Source organism: Eurosta solidaginis, chromosome 1 (genome assembly GCF_040869045.1).
Source record: "Eurosta solidaginis isolate ZX-2024a chromosome 1, ASM4086904v1, whole genome shotgun sequence".
Classification (NCBI taxonomy): Eukaryota; Metazoa; Arthropoda; class Insecta; order Diptera; family Tephritidae; genus Eurosta; species Eurosta solidaginis.
In genome coordinates, this window is record NC_090319.1 from 176335026 (window position 1) to 176363007 (window position 27982).

The following is a 27982-nucleotide window of genomic DNA, read 5'->3' on the forward strand; positions in this document are numbered from 1 at the left end:
GAGTACACTCATAGAATTGGTTATATTTTTATTAATTAATTGAGTTTCTTCTTTTCTTTCCAGATTTTCGCTTCATGGAAATATGTATAAACGGCCTTTTCGAATTATATATAGCATATTGGGATTATTTGTGCCATTCAATTCGACACGAAAATATGTTGGCTTTATATTACTCCCAAGAAAATATGTTTTTGCTTTCTATTGGTTTGGCAGAATAACGTTGCATTTGTGCACATTGATTGTATAAGCGTCCGGGATTTAGTGAACCAATTAAGTCGGAGATCGATTTACGTTCAACACAAATATCTGTGTGAGTATATAGTCGCCAATCGTGATAGTAACTTGTTGCACCTCCATTCCTCGTGTATGTATTAAACATGGCAAATCAGAACGGAATTCACGCATATCTACAATAATTTGGCTGAAACAAAAGATATGAGGCTCGCTTGACCGCCTGCTTCACGACTAGCAGCATTAGCCGCGTCCACGCCTTCAGTTTCTGCATAGGTTTTATACAACATGAAAGCTTCATCTGTTTTGCCATCTTGATACTCTGGTATAACCATTACACGCTTCGTTTTAATAATCATTCTAAATGCTTGCTTCTCACGTCGCCAGCTAGGCAAATACGATTGTTCTTCTACGGTGTGCGCATGTAAAGGGAAGGATACATGCGTCCGATCTTTCGGAGCGCGCCGTTGACGCGCTTCCTATCTTTCCAATTGTCTTATTGCGGCCACATTACAATGATACATTATAACATACTGTGGTTGTATTTCATCGAGTATGCGATCGAGTGACATAGCACCCTCTCGTTCTGGTTTGAATGTTTGTATGCAGATTAGTGGTTGTTTACGTGCCGCCACAGCCGCAGTTATATCCAGGTGTTCTAGCTGTGGAAATGGCTCGAAATTGAGGTATCCATAATAGAGGTCTCCGTAGCCCCGCTTGCATTTGCATCGGCGCCAGCATAAGTTAAAGTTTCGTCAGCATCACTTAATTGTGTAATAGTTAGCATATAACTTTCTTGAAAATATTTTGCTGCAAGATCTTCATCACCATTAGCATCAGTCAACAGCTGCGTCAGCTCATCCATAGGGGTGCTTTGTTCTGGGTCCGAAGCTTCATTCTTTAGAACGTCATTCTCTTTCGCATTTGGTTGAGTGCTATTCCTCTTTTGTGTGCTTGTGTTTTTGCCGCTGAGAGTTTTCTCAAATTGCGTTAGTGCATTTACCATTTCCTTAACTTATAGCAATCAGCTAGTTTACCGATTGGTATCTCATGCTGCCTTGCAGCAAATAAGAGAAAGCGTTCACCACCTTGTGTGAGAAATAGACGCAATTGAAGGCAGGTACGTGTATCATGACAAAGTATTACAACTTTGGGTGGCACTTACGCAGTCGGGACGTGATCGTTTCATATCGCCCGGTATTTCAACTTTGAGTATTTCAGCTAAAATTTCCATTTGGGATAGGGTTCATGTTCAAACTCACCTTGTGCATTGTAAACGCGCTCACTGGTTAAATTGAATATTTGCTCAGCTGAATCTAAAAACGTCGAACCCGAATTACGAAGCGCATACTCTGTAGTGTGATAACGTTTGGTTAGTGCATACGCGGCCACTGCATCATGATATGTATTGGAAATCATAAGATTGCGTAAAATTTTCAAATCAGCTACTATCAATGTAGTCTACGAATTCAATTGATGCCAAATACAATCCAGTTGCGCTTGCTGTATATTATGAAATTTTTTGTTATACAATTCTCTACTGTGATCTCTTCCAAATCTTCCGGTCTGTTTATACGCTTAATTTCACGCACTAACAATTCATTATATTAAGCAGATGTGTTTGTATTAGCGTCATGGGAACATGCAACTCAATAGTTTGTGGCTCATGAGGCTTCAGTGATTGTTGTACAATAGCATGAAAACGCGTCCAAATAACTAATTGTTTTACAAACAGATTACGCATAGTGCACTCAATATGACTAAATCCACTTGTGAAAGCTTCGGCGCTGTTGGAAAATGCTTTTATAAAACCAGTTTTATTACTCATACGATACGAGACGCAAAGCAAATGCTTTTTGACAGGATTCAATAATGGTGTGTGCGCGTAGCACAACGATGCCCGTTATTAGCTCACTGGGTGAACGACGCTTTAAAAGATCAACCCCTAGAATTCGTGTGCCTATGAATTGAATGCCGTCTTCCAAGTAAACGCGTTCTCTGTCCGTAACTGTGTACGCTACTTCATGTACATCTTTCTGTTCCAATTTAGATTTATAATAATGCTCCTCCCAATCTGAACAATTCATTACAAGCACTAAATTGCCTGGATCGCTGTACACTTTTAATATATTTGTAAGTATGCTATCGTAGTGCAAACCCTTTGCGCAAACTAGCAAACCATCAGAGTTCACCATATCCAAACAAAAAATCAGCTGTTCATACTCGAGCCTTTGTACATATATCCTTATGTTGGAGGTATTCTTCAGCGGTCATGATATTTGCTAAAGTTTCATCATCGTCTTGGAATCCAGATTCCTCTTGATTTGTAATGTTGTAAGATTTGCTAACCTTTTTTATTACACCGGCAATTGTGAACTCATGCTGACAGTTTGTATTAGATTAAAGATACAAAAATATAATTAAGTAGAACTAATGCAAAATTTTGTGATGAAACTTGACAACTTGCAATGTGCCTAATATAAAGGAAGTAAAATGAGGTAACTGGAAGTGTTTACGTTCTAAAGAGCAATTTGGTTTCTATTTTAATCCAAAATCTTGCACATAATGGAGCGCTGTCGAAAACAAGTTCCACGACTGAATTTACATTGCTCAACCGAACTCAATAACTTAATCGTCAGCTTTCTATCGTCAAGCGATCTTTCACCACTTTTCTATATGCCACCGCTTTGGCATACGTCATACGAAGGCGAAACTTTGGGCACTTAAAAACGGCTTGCTATACCGGCAAAACGCTCATAACCATTGACAATTGATAAGGTGCTGTTGCAAGTTGTGCTGCTAAACATTCTTTATATCTAAGTGCCGACCAGGACAACGCGCGCTAGAACCGGAGGTAGCGGGTGTCGATAGAGCCAAGTCTGTCCTACATTTGCCAGTGGATATCACACAAAGGAAGCGTAGGTGTGTATAAAATTATATCTTGGAGGTACTGAAGGCTTATTAATATAATTATATTCTTTTTTTCTGAGGGAAGATTGTGTAATCAACATGGCTAACTCATACAACTCTTTCGCTATTGCCCGACGATGGCAACGTACCAACGTCAGAAGCTGCAGCGCTGCATTATGAAATACAAGGAGCGGTTGGTCGTTCAGGTGAGTAGTAGTAAATGACGATTCGAAATCTCTCGCGGTAATGAGCCATAATGTTGGTCAGATACGCCATCATCTCGTTGCAAAGATCCTGAGCCAGATTAATTTGTTGATTTCTTGTCTTTTACATGCTCTCTACGCATAACTTTTTTCCAAAAATTAGAAAAGAACCATGAATTTAAATAAAATGGCCCAAGTCGGGCATGCTTCAAATTGACCTCAAGTTGTTAAGTTACCCGAGATGGGTGCAGTTTTTCTTCTTTTCAAAAATTCTTTATCCCGATTTACTGAAAGAATAAACGAAGTCAGCGATGCCAAATTCTTTAGTAGGCTCCAGGGGTTTAGCTACTCTCTTGAAATGATTCCCAAAGCATACTTAAGTTGAAGATAGATGTACGTATGAGTAGGGTTTGAAAATGTATTTTATTTGCTTAACTATAAAAAGTCTCCCGGTTCTAGTATGTTCCAAATAGTTTGCGAAATTTCTTTGGTTGGAATGCAATGCACATAAAGGATAGTGTGCAGAAATCTGAGTTAATACCCTTTTGTGTTAGTCACTTTATTTTAGTTTAATGTTCCGCTTTTAATTGTCTTATGTGGAAAATATTAGGATATTCAAATTGGGATTTAAGTTATTCGGACCTGTTCTCCGGAATCGAAAGTATTTAGCCCATTAAGCACAGATCATTACATTATTTTCCCCACAAATAAGTTTTATTAAATTATTCATTTTATTTGGAAGATTTATTACAACGTTTTGCTGGACTATTTGTTCATTTAGTATAATAAATCTCAATTTGAAAACTCCTATCAAGAATTGTCCCACCCAAGCAAAGCGATTCCGGTCGAAAGCAAGCCGACGTGTTCTCAATTTCGATCGATCGATTCTTTAGAGTTTTTTATGCAAAATTGCAATTGTCTTGTTGCCTCTGCATTTCCGAAAACCATTGGTGCTGGCATTTTGTTCAAATTTTTGCAGAATTTTAATTTAACTAAAACCAAAATAAATAAAAACAGCTGTTTCGCTTTATTATCGACTCGATATGAAAACGATACGAAATCGGCTTCGAATCGATTTGTTTAAATCGGAACTGAGAACACCAAAAAGAAATCGACTCGGAATCAACCCCGCCTGACCTTTCAAAGCGAGTCGGAATCCAGAACAGGCCGGATTGCTATTCAGAACACCACCTTGTGTTTCTTACAGCCAACCCAATATAAACGCACGCAAGTAATTTTCTGTCAAAAAATGTCTCATGTACATACAAGTTATATGAGAGCAACCCAAGTTGAATTTGCTGCGTGAAAACCTAACTCGATTTCCAATTTTTGTTCTGCGTGACATTTAGATTCGACGTTTGCACACATGCTTTACATTGTCGCAACGCATGCTTATTTGGGTTAGGGCAAGGAACGCCGTGCGGTTTTATTGGGCCGGCTTGTTAAACATTTATTTGCACTTTTAAACCTTTACGACGTGTACCTTAATTTTATATTCGAAAATACTTTTAAGTTTGAATGTGTGGTTCATATGGCAATTGATGTTTGGGGTGTGATTGCTAATTCAATTGTATTCTGGGGCAGATAGTGAGTCTGCGTTAGGGTATGTTGGCCTTGTTCAGGGGAATGAGAGCAGGGTTATCGGTGTGTTGGCCTCTTTCGGGATGAACGAGAGCTGGGTTATTTGGAATAAAGGGATATGGACTATTAAAGTTCATTTTCCTTGTCGTTGGGCGGAAGTAGTACCAATTTCGCGATTGGTCTCGTAATTTGTCCCTTCATTGTATGAACGTCAACAACACGTACACGGTTATCGGAACCTGGGTGTGTGTTGACGACTCTCCCCATTTTCCACTCGTTCGGTTGTAGGTTATCCTCCTTGATGACGACTAGGTCCCCGGGTTTTAAGTTGGATTGTGGATGTTTCCATTTATACCGTTTCTGGATCTCGGTGAGATATTCCGATTTCCATCTTTTGCAAAAGGTTTGATGAAGGGCTTTCATCTTTTGCCATCGGTTTACAATTGAGGCAGGGTTTTCACTACAATCGAGTTCAGGTGGAGCTAAAAGATGCCCGCCTACGAGAAAATGGCCTGGAGTAAGCGGCTCCAGGTCGGAAGGGTCTTTAGATGAGGGACTTATAGGTCTCGAGTTGAGGCAGGCCTCAATTCGACATAAGAGGGTTGTAAACTCTTCTAAAGTATATTTATGGTCGGACGCGATCCTTTAAAGTGTGTCTTAAAACTTTTTTGCCCCGCTTCCCACAAACCTCCCATGTGAGGAGTGCTTGGCGGTATAAAATGCCATTCTAAAGTGTGATGGCTATATTTATTCAATGTTCCGTCCCTTGCTTCACGCAGAAATGCCTTAAACTCAGATCGTAACGATCGCGAAGCTCCGACAAAGTTAGTACCATTGTCGGAGTAAACGTTTTTCGGACAGCCTCGTCTGGATACAAATCTGGCGAAGGCAGCTAGGAAGGACCCGGTACTAAGGTCGTTTGTCGCTTCCAGATGGATGGCTTTCGTCGAAAAGCAGACGAGGCAAACGTATCCTTTTGAAATTCGACATCCCCTCCCTCGGTAGGATTTTATATCGAATGGTCCCGCGAAATCTACCCCAGTGTTAGTGAAGGCCCTAGTAAAGGTGGTACGCTCTTTCGGAAGGATCCCCATAAGTTGCGTTTGTGTCCGCTTCCTGTAAATAGTGCAGACCTTACAGTTGTGGATAACCGACCTTATCATGACTTTAACGCGTGGGATCCAGTACTGAGTGCGGATATGACGTAGCATCAGCTGGTTCCCTCCATGCAGGGTGGTCTCATGAGAGGATTGGATTGTAAGTCTGGATAACCTGCAAGTATAAGGAAGAATAATGGGATGACTTTCATTATGGGACATGTCTTTCGATGCCCCAGTCCGCCCCCAGTTCGAATGATGCCTTCTTCATCTATATATGGGTTCAGGGGTAAAATCTCACTCTTCCCATTTATTAGATCTCCTGACTTCAAGTTTGCGTACTCTTCTTGATAATGTTGCCTCTGGCATATTGTTATCAATCTTCGTGTTGTTTTTTCTATTTCGTCAGGAGCGATCGAATGAGAATCCCTTTTGAAGGAGGCTTTAGTTTTTGGGTGCGTATTCTGGAAAAACCGAAGAATATAGGATATAACCCGCAATGCCCTTGGTAAATCGGAAAACCTATCTAGAATATCAAAGTTATTTTTGACCGAAGTTGTATGAACTTTCACCCTCTTTTCCTCCATATTTGTATTGTAATCTTCTTCTTGTGTTGGCCAATTTTCGTTGTCTTCTTGTAACCAAGAAGGTCCCTGCCACCACAAAGAATTGTCGATATGATCCGAAGCGAGGAGGCCTCTGCTCGCCAAATCTGCAGGGTTTGACGCAGAGTCTACATGCCGCCATACTTTGTCTCCAACTTTGTCGCTGATTTTCGTTATTCGATGTGCCACAAACGTTGACCACGAACATGGTGGTTTTCGGATCCATGCCAGTACTATAGTCGAATCTGTCCAAAGGGTTACTTTAATGTTTGAAAGTTGCATATTTTCTATGGCCGACTCTATTATTTCTGCAAGTAGGACTGCGCCGCAGAGTTCCAGTCGTGGCAATGATATGGTTTTGACCGGGGCTACTCTCGTTTTGGCCATCAACAGGTTGATGAAGACTTGATCCTTTGTTTGTACCCTCAGGAAAACAGTGGCGGCATATGCTTTTTCCGAGGCATCGCTGAATCCATGTATTTCGACATTGTCCTTCAATGTGTAGTGAACCCATCGCGGTATGCGTATATCGTTGATCTTTTCGTAGTCCGTCATGAATGATTGCCACCGATGTAGAGTAGTTTCAGACACATCTTCATCCCAGCCTGTCCCTTCCAACCAAATATTTTGCATTATTATTTTGGCTACAATTACGACTGGTGCCAGCCAGCCAAGAGGGTCGAAAAGTTTTGCGATCGCAGAAAGTATTGACCTTTTTGTTACGGCGTGGTTATTGTCAAAGGGTTTCGCTGTGAAGTAAAAGTAGTCGAAATGGGCGTTCCACCTGATACCGAGTGCTTTTACCATGCTGCTGTCTTCAAACTCAATCGCCGTAATTTTGGTAAAATTTTCGTGCGTTATTCCTGGTGGCTAGCAGCTCAAGCTCCTCGCACTCACGCCTTTCTGCTTCTGTTTTTTTCTTCCTGAAAAGGTGTCTCGCTTCCCTTTTCAACTCACGATAGCGTTCACACACTCCTCTTGTCGCGCTCGCTTTTTACGTAGCCTTGTAGGCAGCGTCTTTTCTTTCAGTTGCAACGCGGCATTCTTCATCGTACCAGTTGTTCATCGTGGTCGTCGGTAACCAATTTTTTCCTCGGCGGCAGTACGAAATGCTTTGGAAATATGCTCCCACTGCTGCTGTATTCCTTCAGGTTGAGTTGTGCTCTCAGAGAGCAGGTGTGAGAATCGAGCTGCGAAATCATTGGCAGTCTGTTGTGATTGAAGCTTTTCGACGTCTAGCTTCCCTTGTGTTTTTTGTTCCTTGGTTTTAGCCGCGTTGAGGCGGGTGCGTATTTTGGCTGCAATGAGATATTGGTCCGAGTCGATGTTAGGTCCTCGGATCGTGCGCACATCTTAAACACTGGAGGCATGCTGTCCGTCTATCATAACGTGATCGATCTGATTGCGAGTATTTCGATCAGGAGACAGCCATGTAGCTTGATGTATCTTTTTATGCATGAACCTCGTGCTGGATATGACCATGTTTCGAGCACCGGCAAAGTCAATCAGCCTCAGTCCGTTAGCAGAAGTTTCATTGTGTAGGCTGAACTTTCCGACTGTAGGGCCAAAAACACCTTCTTTGCCCAGCCTGGCGTTAAAGTCACCAAGCACGACTTTTATATCGTGACGGGGACAGCGCTCGTATGTGCTTTCTAATTGTTCATAAAAAGTGTCTTTCAACTCATCGTCTTTCTCCTCTGTCGGCGCATGGGCGCAGATGATTGATATATTAAAAAAATTTGCTTTTATTCGGATAGCGGCGAGACGTTCGTGCACAGGTGTGAACGCCAGAACTTGGCGACAAAGTCTTTCTCCCACCACGAATCCGACGCCGAAACTGCGTTTATTCGTATGACCACTCCAATATATGTCACAATTTTTGGTCTTCTTTCTTCCTTGCTTCGTCCAACGCATTTCTTGGATGGCAGTGATGTCAGATTTTGCTTTGACGAGGACATCAACCAGCCGGGCATCTGCACCAATCTCATTCAGGGAGCGGACGTTCCAGGTGCATGCCCTCAATTCATTGTCCTTCAAACGTTTGCCATGGTCGTCATCAATAGAGAGTGTATTTTTCCGAGGCTTGTTCTTATATTTCGTTGGAGTATGGTTTTACGTGGCGGGTCCCAAGCCCAGCGCACAACCCGCTCAGCGGGGTGGAAATATTACTTGGCACGTTTATATAGCGAGCCGCTTGCTCCAAGATAGACGCCCGCTTGCAGCCGCACCTAGAGGTGTACAGACGCTGCCGTTGAGATCTCCCCCGGCTAGCCCTTAAACCAATTATGTCAGAGTGGCCAAGCCAGGTTGTCGCTTTCTCATATTAGCTCATGTTTAGCGGCTACCCAGAGGATACTTGGCCGCAAGCGACCGGCAGTAGTGAGCTGCTTGAACCGCATGCAAAAGAATCGCTCTGGCCATTCCCAGGTGAATGGCGGTCAGAAGCTTTTTCCACTTTCGTGGACTTCTACACACGGCCCCATCTCGGAAATAGTAGAAAATGATATTCCTCGCCTTCCAGCAAGGGTTTATAAGTTACCGTGGTATACAAAGAACCTAAAGAAACTTAAAAACCAACGTAATAAATATTATAAGGTTTTTAAGGAATCGAATTCCCTTCAACACAAGCAAGAATACTTAAAGTACGTTAAGGAGTTCAATTGCCTTGATAAATTCTTATACAATAAGTATATTAATAACTTTGAGAATAACATCAAATTCAATCCAAAGTCGTGTTGGAATTTTATTCGTTCTAAGCGATCATCTTAGGCTATTCCGCGGTCTGTGTCTTACCAAGGTATAAATTCAACATCAACTTATGACTCGGCAAATTTGTTCGCAGAGTTCTTCAAAGCGAATCTCGACTTTAGTGACGCTCCGAGTGACAAAAGTGTTATACTAAATAACATATCGTCTTGTCTTAACTTCCCAACATTAGTTCTTGACATAGATGATGTTATTATAAGTATTAAGACTATCAAGAGTTCAAAGCAGTGCGATTATCAACAATTTTCATCTTTTTTTCTAAAGAAATGTATGGTTTCGGTTGTCCTTAAAATCAGGCATTTTTTGGATGATTGGAAAATTACTTATATCGAACCAGTTCACAAGAATGGTAATAAGAGTGATGTTTCAAATTATCGACCAAGTTCTAAATTACCCGTTATATCGAAACTGTTTGAAAAAGTGGTTATGGGAAAGTTAATGTCGTTAGTTCAGCGGCATATCTCTCCATATCAGCATGGATTTGTTCCAGGACGTTCAACAATTTCTAATCTCTCAGTATTTTCCAATTACTGTATTTCAGCGTTTACAGATGGTTGCCAAGTCGACTGCATATATACTGATTTATCCAAAGCATTTGATAGAGTATCTCATCGAGTATTATTGGCAAAGCTACAGCATTGGGGGTTTTATTCTACCTTCTTACAATGGATAAGTTCATATTTATCCGAAAGAATTAATTTTGTTGTTATCGATAATGTAAAGTCAGTGCCATATGTGGCTATTTCGGGTGTGCCTCAAGGAAGTATCCTTGGTCCGCTCTTTTTTATAATGTTTTTTAATGATGTCAGTGCTTGCTTTAAAAAGTGCGGTCATCTTATTTATGCCGATGACTTGAAAATCTTTTTCAAAATAAAAAATGAGTCTGATATTCTTGCACTTCAAACAGAATTAGTTGTTTTAACGATTGGTGCAGCAGGAATAGGCTCTCTCTCAATGTCAATAAATGTTACAGTGTTACATATAGAATTTGATTTCAACTTATTACGTTCTGATATACCTTTGGTAAGGGTCAATAAAATTCGAGACTTAGGTATCGTATTTGATTCACCATATATGTTCATTGAACACTTAAATTTTATAATCCCTAAAGCGTATTCTTTATTGGCTTTTATAAAAAGAAATGGCTCAGAGTTTAGAGACCCATATACTAAAAAGTTATTGTATAATGCGTTTGTAAGATCAAGGCTCGAATATGGTTCTATAATCTGGTGTCCATATTATGAGGTTCACAGTAAAAGGATTGAACGTGTTCAAAAAGTATTTATGAAATATTGCTTATGTGACATAAATTTTGACCTGCCAATCCCGTCATATACATCCAGGTGTAAGTTAATTTATCTGCATACATTAGAGAGTAGAAGGCAATTTCTTCTATTATATTCATTTATGATATTGTTAATGGCATTATCGATTGTCCAATACTTCTTGCATTATTGAACTTTCATGTGCCACCACGTAACTTACGCCAACATAATTTGTTTACTACTGAAAAGTTAAGATCTAACGATGCGATGAATGCTCCAATCACACGCGCTCTAAGTGTAATCAACTCTATTAATTCCAGTCACTGCATTGACTTTTCTATATCTCGAACTTGTTTTAAAAATATGTTATTTTCTCTTTTAAGCTAAATAGTTTAGTACTATCCATATACATATGTACACATATATCCATATGGAATCTAGTATGTAAGATTTTTGTAATCATAGACTTAAATGAATAAATATGAAATATGAAAAAGTGGTCTCTTTTCACGAAGCAAGTTAGGTACTTGGGTCATAAAGTCCCGACGGAGGGCATCTGCACCGCGAAAGAAAAGATAGAAGCAGTGAAGGACTGGCCAAGACCACAGAATCTGCATGAATTGAGAAGTTTCCTTGGGCTGTGCACATATTACCGGCGATTTGTACCAAATTTTGCCAGCACAGCCCATAGCCTCCACGAGCTAAAAAGAAAAAATAAAGCTTTTGAATGGAAGGAGGAGCAAGAAGTAGCTTTCCCAACATTGAAAGAGCGTTTGTGCACTGCCCCAATGTTGGCATATCCGATTCGAGGAGCAACGTTTATTCTAGATACAGATGCGAGCGGATATGCTATAGGAGGCGTTTTGTCACCACTGGTTGATGGACAGGAGAAGGTAGTTGCATATTACAGCCGTTCAATTGGAAAACCATAGAGGAACTACTGCGTTACACGGAGAGAGCTGTTGGCATTGTTAGAGTGCATTAAACATTTTCACAAATACCTCTACGGCCAGGGATTCCGCGTCAGGACAGATCACGCAGCGTTAAAATGGCTTCTGCAGTTCCATAATCCGGAAGGACAATTGGTACGGTGGATCGAGCGTCTGCAAAGCTATGACTTTTCCATTGAGCATCGGAAAGGTAGTACCCATGAGAATGCTGGTGCAATGTCACGAAGACCATGTAGTTTGGAATGCAAGCATTGTTCAAAGGCCGAGGCTAAAGAAGACATTATAGATATCCGGCTAATGACTATAACATGTACGGATGAATAGGACAAGGAACAACTATGGAAGTGTCAGCTAGAAGATACTGATGTGTCACATGTTATGCAAGGGCTCGAACGAAACGAAAGACCAAATAGAGAGGAGATGTCAGCAGAAAGTCCCATTGCGAAATAATATTGGGCACAGTGGAACAGTTTAGAGTTGATATCCGGTTGCTTGCATCGAGTATGGGAGAGTAAGGATGGTCAATGCAAGAAGAAACTGATGGTCGTTCCCAGGAAAATGATTCCTGACGTGCTCAGCGAGCTGCATAATGGTCCAAGCGGAGATCATCTGGGAAACACGAAGACGCTCGAGAAGATTAAACATAGGTTCTATTGGGCTGGTTGCCGTCAATCGGTCACTGAATGGATTGCTAATGCGAGGTTTACAGCAGAGTTAAAGGGCCCAAAACCCGAAATCAAGGCCAGATGAATCAATATAAGTCAGGTGGGCCTTTTGAAAGGATCGCAGGTACATTTCCTACTAGCAACTGCGGAAACAAATATGTACTGGTGGTTATGGATTATTTCAGCAAATGGCCAGAGGTATACCCAATCCCAAATCAAGAAGCGGAAACAGTAGCAGAAGTGTTTATAAACAATTGGGTTGCATGGTATGATGTACCAATATAGTTACATTCTGAGCAAGGCAGGAATTTCGAATCAGCTCTGTTCCAGGAACAAAATGAGAGTGGTTCATCTGGAACGGCTTGTGGCGTTCAAGTCAGGAAGTTTGTCTGATCGGGACGATCAGACTTAGGTGGGGGGCAGTGTGACGAATATTAGCAACACTAAGGGATACTATCATATCTAAGCCGTTGTATATTTGTATGTTTTTACACAAATCAATCATTATGTCTACACCTATGTACATCCAAACAGCGGAGAGATACGCGCAAACACATGACATATCTGAGATACTCACAAAAGTATGCAATCATCGGTCGAAGTATTACTCACTTATACACGCGCATATGGCTATGCGAGAAGCTATAAACGTGCATCTGTAGTTTATAGCTGGTAAAAAAGTAGTAAATTCTAGAAGAAGAAACGAGACGTATGCGAACGAGACAGCAGAGAGGATAAAAGGAGCGAAAGCTGAGTAAATAAATCAGTTTGATTTAAGAACGCTATTGGTTGCGAAGTATAAGTGTTATTGTGAAGTACTTTCAAAGCAGTCTAATAAAGACTATTTTTCATTATTGAATATTGTTCTGCCTACTCCAAACTGGAAAAAGAAGCGGTAAAGGTGGGTTTGATGGTGAATGAGGACAAAACGAAGTACCTGCTGTCATCGAGCAAAGAGTCAGCGCATATGCGCCTTGGCAACCACGCTACTGTTGGCAGCCATAATTTCGAAATAGTAAAAGACTTCGTTTATTTGGGAACCAGCATCAACACTAGCAACAACATCAGCACTGAAATCCAGCGAAGAATCAATCTTGCCAATAAATGCTACTTTGGACTAGGTAGGCAATTGAAAAGTAAAGTCCTCTCTCGGCGAACGAAAATCATACTCTACAAGTCACTTATCGTACCCGTCCTGCTATATGGGGCAGAAGCATGGACCATGACAACAGCAGATGAAGCGGCTTTGGGAGTGTTCGAGAGAAAAGTTCTTCGAAAGATTTATGGACCTCTACGCGTTGGCGATGGCGAGTACCGAAGAAGATTTAATGATGAGCTGTACGAGCTATACGCAGACATCAACATAGTCCAGCGAATTAAAACGCAGCGGCTGCGCTGGCTAGGCCATGTTATGCGAATGAAAGATGATGCTCCGGCCAAGAAAGTGTTTCTATTGGAACCCGCCTATGGAAGCAGAGGTAGAGGGCGGCCCGCACTTCGTTGGAAGGACCAGGTGGAAAACGATTTAAACTCCCTTGGTGTGACCAATTGGCGCCGGTTGGCGGAGCAAAGGAGCGACTGGCGTGCCTTGTTGAACGGCCATAACCGTTTAGACGCTTAAACGCCAATTAAGTAAGTAAGTAAGTTATTTATTCAACAATAAAGCGATACGAACGTTAGTAGAAGGTATAAAATAAGCGTAATTTCCCTAAATTGGTTACAATATTTATTTATGAAATCGTAGGTACATGTTTTATTTCTACATTTGTGGGCTCAACCGGGATATGACATTAAGCAAGTCAAAGGTGTTGTAACGACAGCCTGTCTCCATACTGGATTGAATGAGTGCCAGCGTGTATATGTATCTATGTGTCGACGTGGGATATGTCCGGTTCGTGTGTTGGCCGCAATGTTGCAACGACTGTCCCAACAGCACAATGGCAACATTGTGCCTGAAGTAGATACAATGATACTGAGGGCGTATCAACATTGCGGTCAAGGCGCGAACTAAACATATCTGTGTAGGTGTTAGCTTGTGTAAGCGTTTAAGTGTATGAATGTATGAGCGTGTGAAGGTATCAGTGTGAGCGGTCAAGGCACGAACTAAATGTATCTGTGTAGGTGTCAGTTCGGTGGAGCGGTAGGCGCGTGAATGTATGAGTGCACGGTTGTATGAGTGTATCGATGAGAAATACGGGAAAGCCGAAAAGAAAGTTTGGCATGTAATGGTAACAATTTTCCGTTCCTGATCACGGCGGTGGTTATAAAAAGAGGAAAAATAAGTAAACGGGCCAAAGTCTTGTTTCAACAGTGCCCAGGGCAGTTAAGAAAAAGTTGTAAAAATAAATAAAAAGTGAAGTGCGCGTTTTCAACCGTAATTGCCAAAGGTAGTAAGAGTTGTAGTGCGCGAATTAACACGAGTTGCAAAAAAAAATATATAAATAAAATTTTAGGTGCGCGTTGGATGTGTCCGCGATCCCTTTTAAGGGAGTTCCCAGCAGTTTCCAGCAGAGCATAGAGTACCAGAGGTAAGAGAAGATGTACCTTGTTTTTATCTTTCCCCAGGCATGCTTGACGGGAGCTAGATCTTCAACCTGGCCTATCTCCCAAGCAAGCCGAAAGAAAACCTGCATCAACCTATACACCTCTGCGTATATGGCCATGCAGACATGGAATCTATAGATGCCTAGACACGCCTGCTCTTTTGAATTTGTCTTCATAGATTTTCTTTTATATTTAATTACAACACACTTCACACTTATCGTTTTTCCTGGGAAGGATCAACTGGGCACAGCCTAAGTACCGGCGACAGACCGGTCAACAGCAACTACAAGAACTCGGTGACATACTTTCATTGGCGGCATAACGCTCAACAACAACTACACCATTTTTGCTATATTGGCGGCAACACCAACCACAACCGGTATTTATTTTCCTTTCTTGGCGACATACCGCCCAACAACACTACAACAACGTTTGTAAATTGGCGAAAAGTACCCCACACACCCACAAGCACTACACGGTATTCCTATTTGCCGGCGCACACTACAATAACAACCACGAAAATACCAGGGCTTGGTGACATCGGAAATAACATTGGTCACCAGAGGCGTTGGGCTGCAACAACCACAGTCACGACATCACATATAACAAAAATCGAATCCAATTTTAACAAAGCGGACGACCCGCGCAACTATGAGTATAAAAACGGTGGCAATAACCACAACCAAGTTTACGGCAACACTCATAAATTTATTGGGGTGGCTCAGCTGATTCTGATAACAAAAGCAACTATCAACACCAGCAGAGGGAGGAGCTTTCCGGCAACACTTAAATTTTGGCATTATTTTGTTTGCATATTTCTATATATTATTATATTTCTTATTTAAATACCGTCGTAAAGGGCACGATTTTGGTAGGGAATGGGCCAAAGGGTCATTAAACTTCCGTAGACGAACATTCTGTGTGGTGATAGCATATAGTTGTTGGGTCCACCTTAACTGCAGTCTCAGGAGTTAATGGTGGCATTTTCACATCCAACCTTTATTTTTTTTGGCTGCCTCGTTTATTCGTTTTTTTTTCGTTTTTTGCACCTTTTTTTCTGTTTGACATTCGTATTTTTTTTGATCCTTTTAGATCTTTCTTTACGATATAGGTACACATTTTTTTTGGCACATGTTTTCCGCTACCTATGGTAGTCGTACGATCTCAAAAGTATCGAATTTTGAGCTTTAACTCTTTTTACAGGTTTAAAGTTTTATTTATTATTGGCAAATTCAATTCCTGCCAACCTACCCATCTATTTTCAGCATAACATTTGATCGCGTGTGCACAGTGGCCTTTGTGTTTCTTTGTCGAATATACATTTTTTTTACTTCACGTTTTGCCACCACGAGCGAGTGATCTGGCTGAGTATTGAGAAAAAAAGTAGTGTGCCGGATAAATGTATGTGCATTGAGCATATATGCTTTGAGTGTTTTTCTCTTTACAGCTCGCGAGCTCAACTTCATGCAGGCGCCTTCAACGGAGTGAGTGACACGCTGAGTGATAATATTTAACATTTGGAAGAGTATATATGCACGTATGTATGTATGTACATATATTGCCAGGCAATCCCTAGTCTTGCGAAAGTAGAAGAGGATTTGGCGGTGACAAAAGAAACCAAAATAATATATGTTCATACATAATAATTTTTTCAAACATACAATTGCACCTACATACTTTTTCTATTCCTTTGATGACCTACTTCTGCTTTGTAGAAAATTAATTTCGGATTTGTTTTGATTATTGAGATAGGCCAGGAAATAGGGTTTCACCTTTTTCGCGTTTTATGTTTTTTTTTGCTTTGGCTTGCCGACCTTACGAGCGTTTGAATATCTGCATATCTAGGATTTTGAATTGACCCCTAGTAGCAGCGGTATATTAGGGTGGGTCAGAAACCAAGTGGGCTTTGTACTTTTAAGCAATTATAGGATTTCATATCTGCTTCTATAGCTAATTTATAATTGAAATTGAACTTGAATTACTTCTATTTATAAGTTAACTTAGACTAAGTTTTTGGATTCTCTGTAAATTTTTTTTTTAAGCCAATCCATAGTAAGGATAGGGGCATTAGTATTAGGGAGAATTACTGCAAAATTAAACCTAGGCTATTTAAATTTTCTTGGAGTCATAGTTTATCTATACATTTTTCTTTTCGTTATCTGTACTGATTGCCTTAAACATAGCTGAGCCTCTACTCGGAAATATCGGAATTGTTAATAAATTATAAGGAATGTATGGATGAAAACATAGGTTTTTCAATAATGCAGGGCTAAAGTTTTAGGTTTGGTGTTGGTGCTGTTCCAGGACGTTCAACAATTTCTAATCTCTCAGTATTTTCCAATTACTGTATTTCAGCGTTTACAGATGGTTGCCAAGTCGACTGCATATATACTGATTTATCCAAAGCATTTGATAGAGTATCTCATCGAGTATTATTGGCAAAGCTACAGCATTGGGGGTTTTATTCTACCTTCTTACAATGGATAAGTTCATAGTTATCCGATAGAATCAATTTTGTTGTTATCGATAATGTAAAGTCAGTGCCATATGTGGCTATTTCGGGTGTGCCTCAAGGAAGTATCCTTGGTCCGCTCTTTTTTATAATGTTTTTTAATGATGTCAGTGCTTGCTTTAAAAAGTGCGGTCATCTTATTTATGCCGATGACTTGAAAATCTTTTTCAAAATAAAAAATGAGTCTGATATTCTTGCACTTCAAACAGAATTAGTTGTTTTAACGATTGGTGCAGCAGGAATAGGCTCGCTCTCAATGTCAATAAATGTTACAGTGTTACATATAGAATTTGATTTCAACTTATTACGTTCTGATATACCTTTGGTAAGGGTCAATAAAATTCGAGACTTAGGTATCGTATTTGATTCACCATATATGTTCATTGAACACTTAAATTTTATAATCCCTAAAGCGTATTCTTTATTGGCTTTTATAAAAAGAAATGGCTCAGAGTTTAGAGACCCATATACTAAAAAGTTATTGTATAATGCGTTTGTAAGATCAAGGCTCGAATATGGTTCTATAATCTGGTGTCCATATTATGAGGTTCACAGTAAAAGGATTGAACGTGTTCAAAAAGTATTTATGAAATATTGCTTATGTGACATAAATTTTGACCTGCCGATCCCGTCATATACATCCAGGTGTAAGTTAATTTATCTGCATACTTTAGAGAGTAGAAGGGCAATTTCTTCTATTATATTCATTTATGATATTGTTAATGGCATTATCGATTGTCCAATACTTCTTGCATTATTGAACTTTCATGTGCCACCACGTAACTTACGCCAACATAATTTGTTTACTACTGAAAATTTAAGATCTAACGATGCGATGAATGCTCCAATCACACGCGCTCTAAGTGTAATCAACTCTATTAATTCCAGTCACTGCATTGACTTTTCTATATCTCGAACTTGTTTTAAAAATATGTTATTTTCTCTTTTAAGCTAAATAGTTTAGTACTATCCATATACATATGTACACATATATCCATATGGAATCTAGTATGTAAGATTTTTGTAATCATAGACTTAAATGAATAAATATGAAATATGAAAAAGTGGTCTCTGTTCACGAAGCAAGTTAGGTACTTGGGTCATAAAGTCCCGACGGAGGGCATCTGCACCGCGAAAGAAAAGATAGAAGCAGTGAAGGACTGGCCAAGACCACAGAATCTGCATGAATTGAGAAGTTTCCTTGGGCTGTGCACATATTACCGGCGATTTGTACCAAATTTTGCCAGCACAGCCCATAGCCTCCACGAGCTAAAAAGAAAAAATAAAGCTTTTGAATGGAAGGAGGAGCAAGAAGTAGCTTTCCCAACATTGAAAGAGCGTTTGTGCACTGCCCCAATGTTGGCATATCCGATTCGAGGAGCAACGTTTATTCTAGATACAGATGCGAGCGGATATGCTATAGGAGGCGTTTTGTCACCACTGGTTGATGGACAGGAGAAGGTAGTTGCATATTACAGCCGTTCAATTGGAAAACCATAGAGGAACTACTGCGTTACACGGAGAGAGCTGTTGGCATTGTTAGAGTGCATTAAACATTTTCACAAATACCTCTACGGCCAGCGATTCCGCGTCAGGACAGATCACGCAGCGTTAAAATGGCTTCTGCAGTTCCATAATCCGGAAGGACAATTGGCACGGTGGATCGAGCGGCTGCAAAGCTATGACTTTTCCATTGAGCATCGGAAAGGTAGTACCCATGAGAATGCTGATGCAATGTCACGAAGACCATGTAGTTTGGAATGCAAGCATTGTTCAAAGGCCGAGGCTAAAGAAGACATTATAGATATCCGGCTAATGACTATAACATGTACGGATGAATAGGACAAGGAACAACTATGGAAGTGTCAGCTAGAAGATACAGATGTGTCACATGTTATGCAAGGGCTCGAACGAAACGAAAGACCAAATAGAGAGGAGATGTCAGCAGAAAGTCCAATTGCGAAATCATATTGGGCACAGTGGAACAGTTTAGAGTTGATATCCGGTTGCTTGCATCGAGTATGGGAGAGTAAGGATGGTCAATGCAAGAAGAAACTGATGGTCGTTCCCAGGAAAATGATTCCTGATGTGCTCAGCGAGCTGCATAATGGTCCAAGCGGAGATCATCTGGGAAACACGAAGACGCTCGAGAAGATTAAACATAGGTTCTATTGGGCTGGTTGCCGTCAATCGGTCACTGAATGGATTGCTAATGCGAGGTTTACAGCAGAGTTAAAGGGCCCAAAACCCGAAATCAAGGCCAGATGAATCAATATAAGTCAGGTGGGCCTTTTGAAAGGATCGCAGGTACATTTCCTACTAGCAACTGCGGAAACAAATATGTACTGGTGGTTATGGATTATTTCAGCAAATGACCAGAGGTATACCCAATCCCAAATCAAGAAGCGGAAACAGTAGCAGAAGTGTTTATAAACAATTGGGTTGAGTGGTATGGTGTACCAATATAGTTACATTCTGAGCAAGGCAGGAATTTCGAATCAGCTCTGTTCCAGGAAATGTGTAAATCATTGGGCATTCGAAAAACACGGACAACTGCATTGCATCCTCAGTCCGATGGTATGGTGGAACGATTCAATAGAACATTGTAGGAGCACTTAAGGAAAGTAGTGGGCAAGTTCCATAAAGAGTGGGATACATGTACATTGTATGAGACAACGGGCCAGACCCCTGCAAAAGTAATTTTTGGCAATGACCTTCGACTGCGAGCTTATTTGAAGTTTAGGATAGATGCCGATGCGGAGAGAAATTTCAAGAAATCCAATGGTGTCTTGGAAGAAGAGCTGAGAGAAATACACGATCTGATAAGGCAACGAACAAAGATTAGAGTGACAAGATGAAAGCCAGATACGATATAGCAATTAATTCTGAAGGGTTTCAGGAAGGAGAATTGGTGCTGTTATACAACCCACAAAGGAAAAAGGGGTTGTCCCCGAAATTGCAGTGTAACTGGGAAGGCCCACATAAAGTTGTAAAACGGATCAACAATGTAGTTTACCTCATACAAACCATTGGTAAACCACGGCTCAAAATGAGAGTGGTTCATCTGGAAAGGCTGGTGGCGTTCAAGTCAGAAAGTTTGTCTGATCGGGACGATCAGACTTAGGTGGGGGGCAGTGTGACGAATATTAGCAACACTAAGGGATACTATCATATCTAAGCCGTTGTATATTTGTATGTTTTTACACAAATCAATCATTATGTCTACACCTATGTACATCCAAACAGCGGAGAGATACGCGCAAACACATGACATATCTGAGATACTCACAAAAGTATGCAATCATCGGTCGAAGTATTACTCACTTATACACGCGCATATGGCTATGCGAGAAGCTATAAACGTGCATCTGTAGTTTATAGCTGGTAAAAAAGTAGTAAATTCTAGAAGAAGAAACGAGACGTATGCGAACGAGACAGCAGAGAGGATAAAAGGAGCGAAAGCTGAGTAAATAAATCAGTTTGATTTAAGAACGCTATTGGTTGCGAAGTATAAGTGTTATTGTGAAGTACTTTCAAAGCAGTCTAATAAAGACTATTTTTCATTATTGAATATTGTTCTGCCTACTCCAAACTGGAAAAAGAAGCGGTAAAGGTGGGTTTGATGGTGAATGAGGACAAAACGAAGTACCTGCTGTCATCGAGCAAAGAGTCAGCGCATATGCGCCTTGGCAACCACGCTACTGTTGGCAGCCATAATTTCGAAATAGTAAAAGACTTCGTTTATTTGGGAACCAGCATCAACACTAGCAACAACATCAGCACTGAAATCCAGCGAAGAATCAATCTTGCCAATAAATGCTACTTTGGACTAGGTAGGCAATTGAAAAGTAAAGTCCTCTCTCGGCGAACGAAAATCATACTCTACAAGTCACTTATCGTACCCGTCCTGCTATATGGGGCAGAAGCATGGACCATGACAACAGCAGATGAAGCGGCTTTGGGAGTGTTCGAGAGAAAAGTTCTTCGAAAGATTTATGGACCTCTACGCGTTGGCGATGGCGAGTACCGAAGAAGATTTAATGATGAGCTGTACGAGCTATACGCAGACATCAACATAGTCCAGCGAATTAAAACGCAGCGGCTGCGCTGGCTAGGCCATGTTATGCGAATGAAAGATGATGCTCCGGCCAAGAAAGTGTTTCTATTGGAACCCGCCTATGGAAGCAGAGGTAGAGGGCGGCCCGCACTTCGTTGGAAGGACCAGGTGGAAAACGATTTAAACTCCCTTGGTGTGACCAATTGGCGCCGGTTGGCGGAGCAAAGGAGCGACTGGCGTGCCTTGTTGAACGGCCATAACCGTTTAGACGCTTAAACGCCAATTAAGTAAGTAAGTAAGTTATTTATTCAACAATAAAGCGATACGAACGTTAGTAGAAGGTATAAAATAAGCGTAATTTCCCTAAATTGGTTACAATATTTATTTATGAAATCGTAGGTACATGTTTTATTTCTACATTTGTGGGCTCAACCGGGATATGACATTAAGCAAGTCAAAGGTGTTGTAACGACAGCCTGTCTCCATACTGGATTGAATGAGTGCCAGCGTGTATATGTATCTATGTGTCGACGTGTGATATGTCCGGTTCGTGTGTTGGCCGCAATGTTGCAACGACTGTCCCAACAGCACAATGGCAACATTGTGCCTGAAGTAGATACAATGATACTGAGGGCGTATCAACATTGCGGTCAAGGCGCGAACTAAACATATCTGTGTAGGTGTTAGCTTGTGTAAGCGTTTAAGTGTATGAATGTATGAGCGTGTGAAGGTATCAGTGTGAGCGGTCAAGGCACGAACTAAATGTATCTGTGTAGGTGTCAGTTCGGTGGAGCGGTAGGCGCGTGAATGTATGAGTGCACGGTTGTATGAGTGTATCGATGAGAAATACGGGAAAGCCGAAAAGAAAGTTTGGCATGTAATGGTAACAATTTTCCGTTCCTGATTACGGCGGTGGTTATAAAAAGAGGAAAAATAAGTAAACGGGCCAAAGTCTTGTTTCAGCAGTACCCAGGGCAGTTAAGAAAAAGTTGTAAAAATAAATAAAAAGTGAAGTGCGCGGTTTCAGCCGTAATTGCCAAAGGTAGTAAGAGTTGTAGTGCGCGAATTAACACGAGTTGCAAAAAAAATATATAAATAAAATTTTAGGTGCGCGTTGGATGTGTCCGCGATCCCTTTTAAGGGAGTTCCCAGCAGTTTCCAGCAGAGCATAGAGTACCAGAGGTAAGAGAAGATGTACCTTGTTTTTATCTTTCCCCAGGCATGCTTAACGGGAGCTAGATCTTCAACCTGGCCTATCTCCCAAGCAAGCCGAAAGAAAACCTGCATCAACCTATACACCTCTGCGTATATGGCCATGCAGACATGGAATCTATAGATGCCTAGACACGCCTGCTCTTTTGAATTTGTCTTCATAGATTTTCTTTTATATTTAATTACAACACACTTCACACTTATCGTTTTTCCTGGGAAGGATCAACTGGGCACAGCCTAAGTACCGGCGACAGACCGGTCAACAGCAACTACAAGAACTCGGTGACATACTTTCATTGGCGGCATAACGCTCAACAACAACTACACCATTTTTGCTATATTGGCGGCACCACCAACCACAACCGGTATTTATTTTCCTTTCTTGGCGACATACCGCCCAACAACACTACAACAACGTTTGTAAATTGGCGACAAGTACCCCACACACCCACAAGCACTACACGGTATTCCTATTTGCCGGCGCACACCACAATAACAACCACGAAAATACCAGGGCTTGGTGACATCGGAAATAACATTGGTCACCAGAGGCGTTGGGCTGCAACAACCCCAGTCACGACATCACATATAACAAAAATCGAATACAATTTTAACAAAGCGGACGACCCGAGCAACTATGAGTATAAAAACGGTGGCAATACACACAACCAAGTTTACGGCAACACTCATAAATTTATTGGGGTGGCTCAGCTGATTCTGATAACAAAAGCAACTATCAACACCAGCAGAGGGAGGAGCTTTCCGGCAACACTTAAGTTTTGGCATTATTTTGTTTGCATATTTCTATATATTATTATATTTCTTATTTAAATACCGTCGTAAAGGGCACGATTTTGGTAGGGAATGGGCCAAAGGGTCATTAAACTTCCGTAGACGAACATTCTGTGTGGTGATAGCATATAGTTGTTGGGTCCACCTTAACTGCAGTCTCAGGAGTTAATGGTGGCATTTTCACATCCAACCTTTATTTTTTTTGGCTGCCTCGTTTATTCGTTTTTTTTCGTTTTTTGCACCTTTTTTTCTGTTTGACATTCGTATTTTTTTTGATCCTTTTAGATCTTTCTTTACGATATAGGTACACATTTTTTTTGGCACATGTTTTCCGCTACCTATGGTATTCGTACGATCTCAAAAGTATCGAATTTTGAGCTTTAACTCTTTTTACAGGTTTAAAGTTTTATTTATTATTGGCAAATTCAATTCCTGCCAACCTACCCATCTATTGTCAGCATAACATTTGATCGCGTGTGCACAGTGGCCTTCAGCCCCAAAACAGTGTTTCTTTGTCGAATATACATTTTTTTTACTTCACGTTTTGCCACCACGAGCGAGTGATCTGACTGAGTATTGAGAAAAAAAGTAGTGTGCCGGATAAATGTATGTGCATTGAGCATATATGCTTTGAGTGTTTTTCTCTTTACAGCTCGCGAGCTCAACTTCATGCAGGCGCCTTCAACGGAGTGAGTGACACGCTGAGTGATAATATTTAACATTTGGAAGAGTATATATGCACGTATGTATGTATGTACATATATTGCCAGGCAATCCCTAGTCTTGCGAAAGTAGAAGAGGATTTGGCGGTGACAAAAGAAACCAAAATAATATATGTTCATACATAATAATTTTTTCAAACATACAATTGCACCTACATACTTTTTCTATTCCTTTGATGACCTACTTCTGCTTTGTAGAAAATTAATTTCGGATTTGTTTTGATTATTGAGATAGGCCAGGAAATAGGGTTTCACCTTTTTCGGGTTTTATGTTTTTTTTTGCTTTGGCTTGCCGACCTTACGAGCGTTTGAATATCTGCATATCTAGGATTTTGAATTGACCCCTAGTAGCAGCGGTATATTAGGGTGGGTCAGAAACCAAGTGGGCTTTGTACTTTTAAGCAATTATAGGATTTCATATCTGCTTCTATAGCTAATTTATAATTGAAATTGAACTTGAATTACTTCTAGTTATAAGTTAACTTAGACTAAGTTTTTGGATTCTCTGTATATTGTTTTATTTAAGCCAATCGATAGTAAGGATAGGGGCATTAGTATTAGGGAGAATTACTGAAAAATTAAACCTAGGCTATTTAAATTTTCTTGGAGTCATAGTTTATCTATACATTTTTCTTTTCGCTATCTGTACTGATTTCCTTAAACATAGCTGAGCCTCTACTCGGAAATATCGGAATTGTTAATAAATTATAAGGAATGTATGGATGAAAACATAGGTTTTTCAATAATGCAGGGCTAAAGTTTTAGGTTTGGTGTTGGTGCTGCGCTTGCGCGTGGCAAGGTTAGGCGAAGGTGAGTAATAGGGAAAAATGACTTATTGACGGACGGACCGACTTATGTCAGGTTTGGGGGCACTGTAAGGTAAACAGGAGTCAGCACAGTGCCCACGGAGCAGTGCAAGTTGCACTGCAGAGGGAGGGTAGACTCCACCTGACAGGACAGGCCTCCATCTTTTTCTGCCCCTTATGATTTCCCCTCTATAACTTTTCCCCTCACGTCTATTTCTATTTGTTTCAGCTTTCCCTCCTTTCTATACAAATGCAGATATGAACCCTTTTTGTTCATGTGGCTGCGGGTGAGGTCGGTGGTGCAATACCCCGCCCAAAACGACGAGCTAGCCTGGGCCCGCCAGCATACCTGCTTGCCGCCGCTCCTCACCACCCAAACAGTCAGCCACGTAACAATGGCGCCCAACGATTATAGCCCGATCACCTTTCTTAGCTTTTGTCTTTCCAATTGTATTTTTACTTTTTTGGTCCAAATAATTTTTAAATTAGTAGTCTGTTTTGCATTATTTTTATAATTTTTTTTTTCTCTGATCTCCATTAATTTGTCAAGTTCCGCGCTTATTTCTAATTTAGCCTTTTTAGTTTACAAAAATTTCTTTCAGTTTTTTTTTGCTTTGTATTCCCAACGGGTATAGCCCGATATACATATTTTCCACTTCCACGTTAATTAATTATTTCTTATCTTAAATTTCCCATCTTCATGTTAATTAATTATTTCGTGTTTGTTATTTTTTTTCTTAAATTTCATATTTTTTTTTACCCTTGTTTCCTTAGATTTTTCAATTTGTTTTCTTAAATCCTTCCCACCCTTCCAATCCCAATCCCTATTTCCGTCTTTCGACAGGACAGGGACCGTCATGATGGCAACGCCGATTGGGCTCACCTGGTCGACATGTGTCATCATGACAAAGGTATAGGGAGTGGCTGAGTGTTCATGCCAGGGTTCCTTTTCCGGGTTTCCACAACTTGATTAAGTGGTACCTGGTATGACACTTAGCTAGTGACGGACTTAGGTAGGAGATCGTGGCGAGCTGTTCAAGCTACCTTACCGGGAGTCAAGCATTCCCGGTGAGAGAGGTTTACAGTCGTCGCCACGATATTTAGGAGTAACAGGTGTGGCATCCACGCTTAGGAACAAGTTCTAGAACGTGAAGTGCCACACTTCCACGGACAGCACGATTGACCAGACTTCAAATACATAGAGACGGACTAACCACTTTCGCTGAACCTTCGCCAAGGCAATACCACGGACACCAATACAAATACATTAAATTTCATTTGTTAACTTTTTAGTTCGAAGTCAAAATTAAATATTTTTGAAGTTTCGAAGTTATAAACTATTTTTGTTTTTTTTTTATATTTTTACGGATTATTTTCGTATTAGGATTGTTTCCAAACATTTTTTTTTTGAAATTGTGTTTTAAAATTTTTGGGTTTGGAGTAATCCACTACAAATACAACCACTAACAAAGTGCCTGGATAATAACAAACTTTTTCTTATTTTTATTTAATTTTAAGATTTTAACTATTTTGGGTTCATAGAAGGGTTAGAGTAGTACCGTTTTTTTTTTTTTTTTTGTTCTTGGATTCGGAAGCATTTTTTCTATTTATATTTTTTTTATTTGTTTCCTTCATACCTTTGTATCGTAGTTTACCAACTTGAATTTGAATATTTTTTGGTTTCAACTACATATACCCCCGGTTATTTTTTTTCGGCTTTGGGGTAATTTTTATAGGTCTGCCTACTGGACATATAAGGCATAGAATTTAATCTTTTTATACACATACACTAATTGAATTACATACACATACACACTAACATATTATTTTTATACATATAAACTGAATTTTTTTGGTATCTTTATATTATTTATTATTTTTTGAATCACATTACCTGGTTGTTTTATATTTACTTAAGCCTATTTCGATCTGCAAATATACACAGATTGTTCTTATTGAAATTAATTCTTTGGGTCACATTTTTTAATTTTCCTTCTTTTTTCCATTTGAGTTGAACGTCGGTGGGTACTCGCAGTTTGGGATATCGTGACCGTGGATACATTAGGGCGTCCGGGGCAAAATTCTTAGTCCATTCGTTTTTATTTTTCCAATTTTACTTGGGTGTACTTTTGTTTTTGGGTTTCCTTCAGACAGTGAATGTCTGACAAGGACGAGGAGGCCGAGAATCGTGTTGCAGGGGGTTTAGGTATACTGAGCACTGCTAGACCAGTCACTAGGAGCGTTACGAGGGCCGCACTAGAAAACCAGATCGCTGGTTCGGTGTTCAATCAAATCGACACTGGTATTCCCAGGGCCGTCGACTTTGTGCCCACAGACTATTTCAACAGGTGCGCGTCGCGGATTTTCGGATCGTTTGGCCCTGAACGTTCGCTGAGGGTCTCTTTCGCGAACGGGGTGTCGTTCAACGCCTCGGAAAATAGTTTAAATTTCTCCCAGAAAATCGATTTGGTGTGCCAAATGTCCGATAGCGAGAACGTGGGTGCACAGGGGGGTGATGTTCCATCGCGAAACGCACCAGCAATGGTTCACGGCGGCCTGAATGCTCCTCGCACCGACGCCAGTGAGCATGCAACCAATGTTGAACAGCTGAGCCGCATGATGGCGATGATGGCGCAACAAAAAGATTTGGTGGTGCAAATGGCGGGTGAAGTGCGAAGCATCAAGACCAACGTCGGTCATCTTGGTGGTCGCGTGGCAGAGATGGAGGCATCCACTCACGCGGTGGGACATCGGTCCGCTGTGGCATCCACGCCCGAGCTTCAGAACCGTAGGGGGAGCCTGCTACCCGCAATGGTATTCCGATGGCAGTCGGATTACTGAGCGAGATGGTAGTGACCCTCCCAGGTGAAAAAAATTAGACCTCGAAAAATGGCACATCAAATTCGATGGGACCAACAAAGGGTTGAGCGCCGAAAGCTTCATCTTCCATGTTGAGCGAATGCGGGAACAACATGCTATTTCCTTCTTCCAGCTTTTCACGGACTTTCATTGTCTGGTGTCCGGAGGTGCCTTGAAGTGGTATTGGCAGGTCCTCGAAGACCAT

General features: G+C 40.7%; 1 pseudogene; it reads right to left on the minus strand.

Annotated features, from left to right (window-relative positions):
- Positions 1-169: 169 nt before the first annotated feature.
- On the minus strand, positions 170-27982 carry LOC137238733 (DNA repair endonuclease XPF-like; annotated as a pseudogene).